Source organism: Lycium ferocissimum, chromosome 1, assembly GCF_029784015.1.
Source record: "Lycium ferocissimum isolate CSIRO_LF1 chromosome 1, AGI_CSIRO_Lferr_CH_V1, whole genome shotgun sequence".
NCBI classification, from domain to species: Eukaryota; Viridiplantae; Streptophyta; class Magnoliopsida; order Solanales; family Solanaceae; genus Lycium; species Lycium ferocissimum.
In genome coordinates, this window is record NC_081342.1 from 57,425,049 (window position 1) to 57,434,229 (window position 9,181).

The window sequence follows — 9,181 nt, forward strand, 5'->3', positions numbered from 1 at the left end:
ACATTGGCTGCATGCCGCTCTCAAATTCATATGAGATGATTAGGAATTCGTGATTCACGGCAAAGGAAGTGTCCACAGTTATCCAGATAACTCTATAACAATCATAGAAAGATCACTAGCGGGCGCTGATTTTCACACTGTCGAGCTAGCCATGATAGGTTGTAGAGGAGATGATAAAGATATCCCTATGACACTAGTTTACAAGATGGTTGATATGACTATGATAAAGAATGGCTTTGAACCCGGGAAAGGTCTGGGAAAGAATTTACAAAGAATCAGAGAACAACTAAGTATCAAACATGGGAAGTACCGGTTTGGGGTCGGATACAAGCCATGTCAAGCAGAAGAAGAGGAAGTGGAGTATGGGCTGAGAGGTCCCGTGAAAATGAGAAGACCATTCCCTCACCTCTACCAATCCTTCACAACATGCCCATTAGGCCGCAACGGCGAAGATCCAGAAGAGGATTTGAGGATGCTATTTTGGGAAGGAGAATGCGCAGCCATCATTAAAGAATGCTTTGAAGCATTAGAGATTCGCCCTCGCTAAAACAAGAGACAATACGTGATGGACTTCTACCCCGTTGTTCACTCTACGGTAGAAAGAATGCTCATTTTCGGGAAAACAGCAAAAGTCAGCTTTGAGGCCCGGCTTATTGCCTTTTCATGTTTTCTTATTTTTACGTGTTGCTTAAATAACACGAAATGGCTCGATGTTCCATTCCAAGTCAGGACCACCGTTTATACTGCCTTTTTAAAATTTCAATGAAAACGCCTCAAAGTTTGCAATAAAACAAAATTGTTTTACTTCACCTATATAAGTATACATATAACATAACCATATATCAATACATAATTGAGATTTCTTTATATGATTAACAACCATGCTATTTTGTTTTATAGTAATAATACAGAGGCCACAAACAATGTCATGACATGTTACAAAACAAATGAAAATGACGATGAACAAAATGACGATCAAGGAGAAGAGACAGCTGAATCGGAGGGGTTAATAGATGTCAAAGAAGAATATGAGAACAAACCCACGCCAAACTTAGAGGAAACAGAAGCAGTTAATCTAGGAAGTGAGGAGTTGGTAAGGGAAACTAGAATAAGTGTGCACTTAACAGAAGCCGAGAAAGAAGGACATCGGAGCCTACTGAAAGAGTATGAGGATGTTTTCGCTTAGTCATACGCCAATATAATAGGTCAGAGTATGAATATTGTTGCCCATAGGTTGCCAATCCTCGAAGTGTTCGCCCCGATAAAAGAGAAAATCAGGCAGCCTAAGCCCGATGTCAACATTTGAATCAAAGAAGAAGTAGAAAAATAGATTTAGTCGGGGTCGTTGAGGTGACACCCTACCCGACATGGTTAGCGAACATAGTTCCGGTACCAAATAAAGATAGGAAAATAAGGATTTGTGTGGACTACCGTGACCTCAACCTCGCTAGCCCAAAGGATAATTTCCTGCTCCCGAATATTCACATACTCATTGATAACTGCGACAAGAATGAGGTACAATACTTTGTGGATTGCTACGGAGGCTATCATCAGATATTAATAGAGAAGAAGATGCTCAAAATATGGCATTCATCACACCGTGGGGAGTATATCATTACCGGGTAATGCCTTTCGGACTCAAGAATGTTGGTGCTACTTACATGAGGGCAATGACCGCCGTCTTTCATGATATGATGCACAAAGAAATTGAGGTGTATGTGAATGACATCATCATCAAATCCCGAGTAGGTGAGGACCACCTCGAACATTTATGGAGATTCTTTGACAGACTCCGCAAGTATGGCTTGAAGTTGAATCCTGCAAAATGTGCATTTGGAGTGCCTGCTGGAAAGTTACTAGGATTCATAGTCAGTCGTCAGGGTATCGAGTTGGACCCCACCACGATCAAAGTAATCCAAGAGTTACCACCGCCTAGAACAAAGAAAGAGGTCATGAGCATAGGAAGATTGAATTACATCGGACGCTTCATCGCCCAGTCCACAATAATCATAGAACCAATCCTCAAGCTTCTCAAGAAAGATACTCCAACCAAATGGACAGAAGACTATCAGAAAGCCTTTGACACAATCAAAAAATACCTGTCAAATCCACCCATCTTGGTCCCGCCAAGGCCAGGAAGTCCTTTGCTGTTATACATGTCAGTATCAAAAAATGTTTTTAGATGCATGTTGGCTCAAAATGATGAGACAGGCAAGAAGTAGAAAGCCATCTATTACATCAGTAAAAAGTTCACACCTTGCGAATCCAGATACTCCTTGGTGGAAAAGGCATGTTGCGCCCTAACCTGGGTATCTCAGAAGTTGAGACATTATATGGATGCCTACACAACTCATCTGATTTCAAGAATGGATCTACTAAGGTACATCTTTCACCAACCCATGCCTATAGGGAAACTGGCCAAATGGCAAATGCTTTTAAGTGAGTTCGACATCTAGTACGTCGCGGAAAAGGCAATCAAAGAGAGGGCATTGGCAAACCTATTGGTAGGAAGCCCAGTAGATGACAATCCAGTACCTTTATGGACTTACTTCCCAGATAAAGAAATAATGACAATTGAAGGTGAAGAAGTTGAAGACGAATTAGGATGGAAAGTATATGTTATATCCCGTATTTTTATACGACGGATTATTCGTAAGCTAATCGGCATAAGTCCAAAGAAAAGATTATTTATGGATACGAGACAAGGAGTGTTAATCCCCGATTTTTTATTAGTGCACGAATTGCTTATAAATTTTAATTGGCATGGAAATATTAATGGAGATTAGGGTTAATCAACTATGATTAGATTATTAAGTGGGGATTAGTGATTAATTATGATTAATTAGTCTAATTAGACCACTAAGTGGGCCCACAACATATGACCGAATGTGATTGGTTCATGAATCTTAGTGGGACACATGTCATGGTGGACATGTGTCACTTCCATAGGCAAACTATATAAATAAGATGATGACTAATGAATCAACTAGGTATTCATTTCATCTTCATCAATTTGTGAGTTATAGAGAGAAAAGGGGCAGCCACTACTGCCATCGTTCACGGCCAGCCATGGCGTTTTAAAAAAAAATTTTGCTTTGATTTAATTCCAAGGTGATTTACAAGTTCAAGGAGGTGATAGCAACATTGGATATTGAATCGGGGGAGAAGAAATTGTGAAATTGGTGCAATTAAGAGTAGAAATTCCTCCGAGAAAATTGTGGTAAGATTTTCCTATTTTATGGTGTAGTTGTGTTAATAAAGTTGTAATTAAATTATATAAATTGAATTGGACGAAGTCGGAAGTAAGAAAATACATGAAATTGTTATTATGTGAAATCGTGGATTGAAATGGATTTGGAATTGTTATGGACTGAGTTGTGAGAATTTTATGTGTTGTTGTTGTTCTTGTTGGGCTTGGAAGATTATATATTGTGTTGTGTGTTGGTTGGGCTGTTGTAAGGATGTTTAGATGAAAATGTTATGACTATGGTTCATTAATGGTAACTTGAATATGTAGTAGCCGTATGCGGATTGTTATCGAATGTTATGAATGTGGGCTGTTTGGAATATTGTGCGGGCTGTCCGGAGTATTCTCGAGTCTTGTTTGAATAGTCTCGGGTTGGTACTTGGAAGTAGGATTATTGATATTGGCTTGGTTGTTATGTAATTGGTGAAAATAAGGGAAACGTCGTCTAATTATCTAGAAAGGAATTATTAACGTTAGAATACGCTTTGAATCTCCCGTAGCTTAACCGTAGTTCTTGACGTCTTAATATAGGTTGAGGTACCGTTGGGCAGTGTATACGTGTTGTATTGCGGGTAAACGCTAAAGGTATGTAAAGCCTATCCCTTCTTTCGTTTGGCATGTCCTAGATATGAGTATGATACGATATGAGCTTTGGGGTAATTCTATTCACAAGTTCCGAGCATGATTTATGATTCTTATTCACTTCTTGATGTTAGACTTCTTAATATAGTCGAGCTACGACCCTCGAGTTTCTATATGATTGGATAGTAAACGATGCGTAAAAGTTCCTATTCTTGAAAGACTTCATAATAACTAATGACCATAACTTTCACAAGTCGTTTCGTATTAATTTGATACATGTCTATAATCCCTGAGGCTTTATTTTGATATAGTTCATTATGATGTTCAAAGAATACTTAATATGGCTATCATCCTGATACTCGAGCGTTGGTTAGTCTACTTATCTATTAGTCTCAAAAGATGATTTATATGCATATGGTTACTCACTTACTCGCTCGTGCGTACAATTTGTTACATCTTTCACCGAGTCCCGGGCCGGGTATGTTATCGTGGCACACAGTTTTCACTGCATTGTTCACCGCGTCCCTCACTAAAAGGGCTTCGTACGGTATATATATGTTATGGTGTTATGCTGTGTTATGGTGTTATGCTGTGTTATGGTGTTATGTTGTGGTATGGTGTTATGCTCTGTTATGGTGCTATGTTGTGATACGGAGCTATGCTGTGATACGGAGTTATGTCGTGATACGGAGTTATGCTGTATTCTGGAGTATGTTGTGTTATAGCGCCAAAGACGGAATTCTTGGGTGGCACCATGTTCACCGAGTCCCTATAATGGGCCGGATATGATATATGATATTGACATGTCATGATTTGTGTTTCAAAAGAAACATTTTGGTATTACTGGTTATTGTACTTTCGTTTTGTACTTCTTATTTCGGTTATAATCATTTCATCGTATTTCATGCTTTATATACTCAGATACATATTTCGCATCGTGACCCCTTTCTTCGAGAGTCGCGTTTCATGCCACGTGGCCGTATTTGCTTTGGTGATCACGACCCTAGGGATATCTATTCTGCTATCGTGGAGTGCTCCCTTGTCCCGGAGCCTAGCCTTTTGGGTATAGATCCTTTCATTGTATATATGTGTTCATTCAGGGGTACGGCGGGGCCCTGTCCCGTCCTATGTTGTTGTTGATACTCTTAGAGGTTTGTAGACATATGTGTGGGTTGTGTATAGTTACTGTTCAGTTGTGTCCGTATGATTTATGTTTTGGGATGTTGTATGTAGTGGCAGCCTTGTCGGCTTGCATATATATAGTTGGGGCGTTCCCACATGTTATGATAGCCTTGCCGGCTTATGTGCGATGTTATCCGTCGAAAGTTGTAACTCCTCGAGACAAAGTTAAGCCGTGATATGTATATATATGCGACAGATTTGAGATGACGTCTTGCTTCTTTGTATATAAGTTCTTATCATGCAAATTGTGGACTGATTATAGTAACAGGCGTATACGAGTGTCCAGCTCGGGCACTAGTCACGGCCTATGAGGTTGGGTCGTGACAAAAGTGGTATCGAGAGCAGCTCATCCTCGGTGTCTACGTAATCGTGTCTGGTAGAGTCTTGTTTATCGGTGTGTTGTGCGCCACGTCTATAAAACGGAAGCTACGGGACATTTAGGATGTTACCTTTTCTTTCCGTATCTAAGTTAGTGCGATAGAGAGCCAAGCCATAGGAAATGAGATTTCTTATACTAATCTTTTATTTCAACGGAAAACGACATCGACGAAGAAAATGATCGATTTATATTGGAAGTTATAAAGCACGCAGGTAAGGTATTGAGGTGCGATTGAAATATAAAGTTGAAGATTGAAAAAGGGAACGAAACGAAAGTGTAACGAGTGCGGTTTGAGTTGAACAAGAACACACGAGGTAAGTTCATCATTTTTAAATGTTATTGATATTGGGAGCCCCGTGTGGGCGTGATATGATATGATATGATATATATGTATATGTTATTTTTGTGAGGCCAGCTTGTTGGTATTTCACTCAGCGTGCGGTGTTTCGAGATAGTAAGAAATACGAGAGAAACTACGCTAAAATTTTCCTAGAAATAAAAGAAGAGAACGAGGCAGGTTTGGGATATGACTTGATGGTTGTACCAATAGTAATGATAGGATCGACTAAGTTGCGAGTACGGCTAACCTCGAGAAATAAGTTAGCTATTTTGAATTGATGGTAAATAATTAGGAGATCGATATTGATGTGGTAAAAGGATTTGGAAAGGGCTTGTGGTACTAAGAGATGATTTAGAAAAGGGCTAGTAAATCTTGATAGGGTGTTATATTAAGGTATCGGCGAATTGATAAGCAAGGATAAATTGTGAGAGTTTATAGTTAAAGAAGTAATAGTATGATGGCGACAAGGGCATAGAGGAAAAAGAATTATGACGGATATGAAATGTCTTGATGACGACTTGTGAGATATTAAGGATAAGATCGACCAAAAAGGGTAAAAGGTTAAGAAGTGTTATATTATAAGATTGATTACGAACAGAATATAATGTGAATATAATGAGGATTGTTATGAAAATAAGTTAACCCTAGTGAGGAGGTGACTAAAGGATATGACGTGACCTATGTGACTAAAGTATACAAGCGAGTTATAGAACGAATAAGAAGGAGTTATAAAGTTCTTATACAAAAAGAAAGTTGGCAATAAAGATTATGATATGACGAAAATGATAGTGAGCACCAGAAAAGAAGGAGTTAATTGAAAGAGGGGAATAAGAAGAGAGCGAGATAACCGCGTAGTAATAAATCATAACATGTGTAGCCAAGGACACGAATACTATAAGTGACGGAATCATGAAAGATCCAGTTATGGAAAGATGAGTAACGAGGTAGAATGAATGCTAGAAAATGACCGGTATGATACGAATAAACATGGGTGAACAGAATACGTTTCGAAAATGAGATAAGGATTATGCGAAAGTAATGTGTTCCGAATGATACGGAGGTAGCATAAGATTCCTAGTGTGTTGGATAAAAGATAGACAGAGACGGGAGAAATGATAAGGGAATTCTAAAGGAAGCATCCAAGATAGATGTAATTAATTGAGTAAGAGTATAGAACGAAAGGGAAATATATGGCTACGGACCTAAAGGTGTGGTGCGACGATAAGGTGATAAGATAAGACTATCATTAAGATGAACTTGATATGATTTTAAGTAAGTTAGAAGTCGATACAGGGTATACAATAAGGGTAAAAGAGCATAAGGCAAAAAGGGGTACTGCGTGTATACGACTTCACCTCGAAAATAGTGGAATCCTTAAAGGACAAAGATGGTAGGCTTGAGGAGCAAATAACGTATTGTAAATTTATTAAAGGAAACAGATGATATAGGTTGGGATAAAGATAATGTTATAGGAGGACTTTGGACACTTATCGTCGGAATATAAGTGCCACCTAATTGAGATTGGAACGACTACTAATGTTAATTAATTATTGATTGAAGTAAGAGGAATGTGGCCTTGGATGAGTTGCTACATTGGTTGCATTACTTGAGTGCAGACCATTAGACGACTCTCGTCGCTTTGTGATTTCGTTAAGGTTTCGTACGTAGATAATCAAAGTTATACATCATAGGGGAAAAGACATGGATACGGTACAGTATATTAAGCGAATTGGGAAAAGAATCAGATGAATTTGAAGATTGGAAATAGGGATATAGGGCAGAATATAAGCGAATAATGGTATAAGTACACCCTTAAGGGGGGAAGCGGGTAAGAGAAATGCAAATGTAAGATGGAACCAATTGACGCTGAAATATATTTAATATGGATGCTTAAACTTCAAATGAGATCTCTTGCTGAAACGAGTTAGTAAGATCTAAAAGCCAGCAATAAATGGATAGAAGTCAGGATGGTAATTGAGACAGTGTTGGGAATTATTTGTAGAGATCTTGAATGATATGACACTAGAAAGTAGGCGCCTATAAAAGAGGTAAGAGTACGACAAGCGAAGGGCAACGAGTAACTTAAGAGATATTATGAAGTATAGCGATGCTTTGGCTATAGAGTTGTTCGCTAATGATATTTCAACTTGTAAGTAACAAAGAAAAAGGAATAGAAAATCTCCCATAGTAGGAAGCGAGAAAGTCAAAGGGTGAGTAAAGGAAGGGAAAGGAGTATGACAAGATAGACTACGAGCGAATATTAGTACGGAGGAGCTATGAAAGGCAGAATAAACCAGGAGAAGGAAAGTGTTATATCTCGCATTTTGTACGTCGGAATATTTTAAGTTAGTTGCGACAAGTTAAAGACAAGGCTATTTTTTCGACTTTGTTTTAAGATATAAGTTGCTTATGAATTTTGTTGGATGGAAATATTAAGGAATTTGGGGTTAAAAGTGAAATTATGGAAACTAATATTTCATGAAATATGGGGCCAAAAGTGAAGTTTTGGAAACTTGGAAGTTCATGAAAAAAATAGCATATGGCCATGTATGGTGGGGTCCTCTCCCCCTTGGGTTGGCCAAATCTAATTAGTCCAAACTATGAGGGGCACAAGTGTTCATTTTATATTTGTGGAGGTTAAATATATATATATATGGACAAGAGATGATTAAGCAAGACTTATTCATCTTTTTTTTTTCAATTCTAGAAACTTAAGGAGAAATGGAGAAAGAAAAAGAAAGGAGAAAAGCCAATGGCCATGGCTGGCCGAATCCTAGCCCATGAGTGGTGATCAAGAAAAAAATATTTTCTCCTAGCTTTTCTAATCATTGGAAGGTCCTTATTAACATGGGCTAGTTGTTGGAGCAAGCAAACTCTCTTTTCATGCCAAGTACAACACTAGCCGTGAGGAAGGTAAGGTTCAATCTTTATTTTCATATGTTATGCATGGTTTGTAGATGTTGTGGAGTATGGAAATGAATGGAACTCATGAAAATATGGTGTGTGTGTGTGTATTTGTATGTGCCATATAGTGTAGGAATGGTGAATTAATGTTACTTAGTATTTTGGTTGTCGTGGTTATGTATTCTATGATGAGAATGAAAGTTCAATGACTCAAGTGGAAGTTGTAGCCGTTTGTGGGCTGTTTTGGAAGTTAATGAAATTATAATATGGTTTGTAGTGTTTATGATAAGCATGTTGTCATTGTGTGAATTGTTGATATAGCATATGAATTTGGAAGAAAAGAATGCATTGTGTTGCTCTTGCCAAGTTTGGAAAGTTTCGGGTGGAGTAGTACATTGTTTGAATTGTTTTGAATATTTTTGCATTGTTTAAAGCGCTCTTGAATCTTGTGTGAATGGTTTCGGATTGGGGCTTGAATGTAGTCGTCGATGTTGGTTTGAATATATGTAGTTGAAATGAATATTAAAGAATGTCGTCGAATTATGTC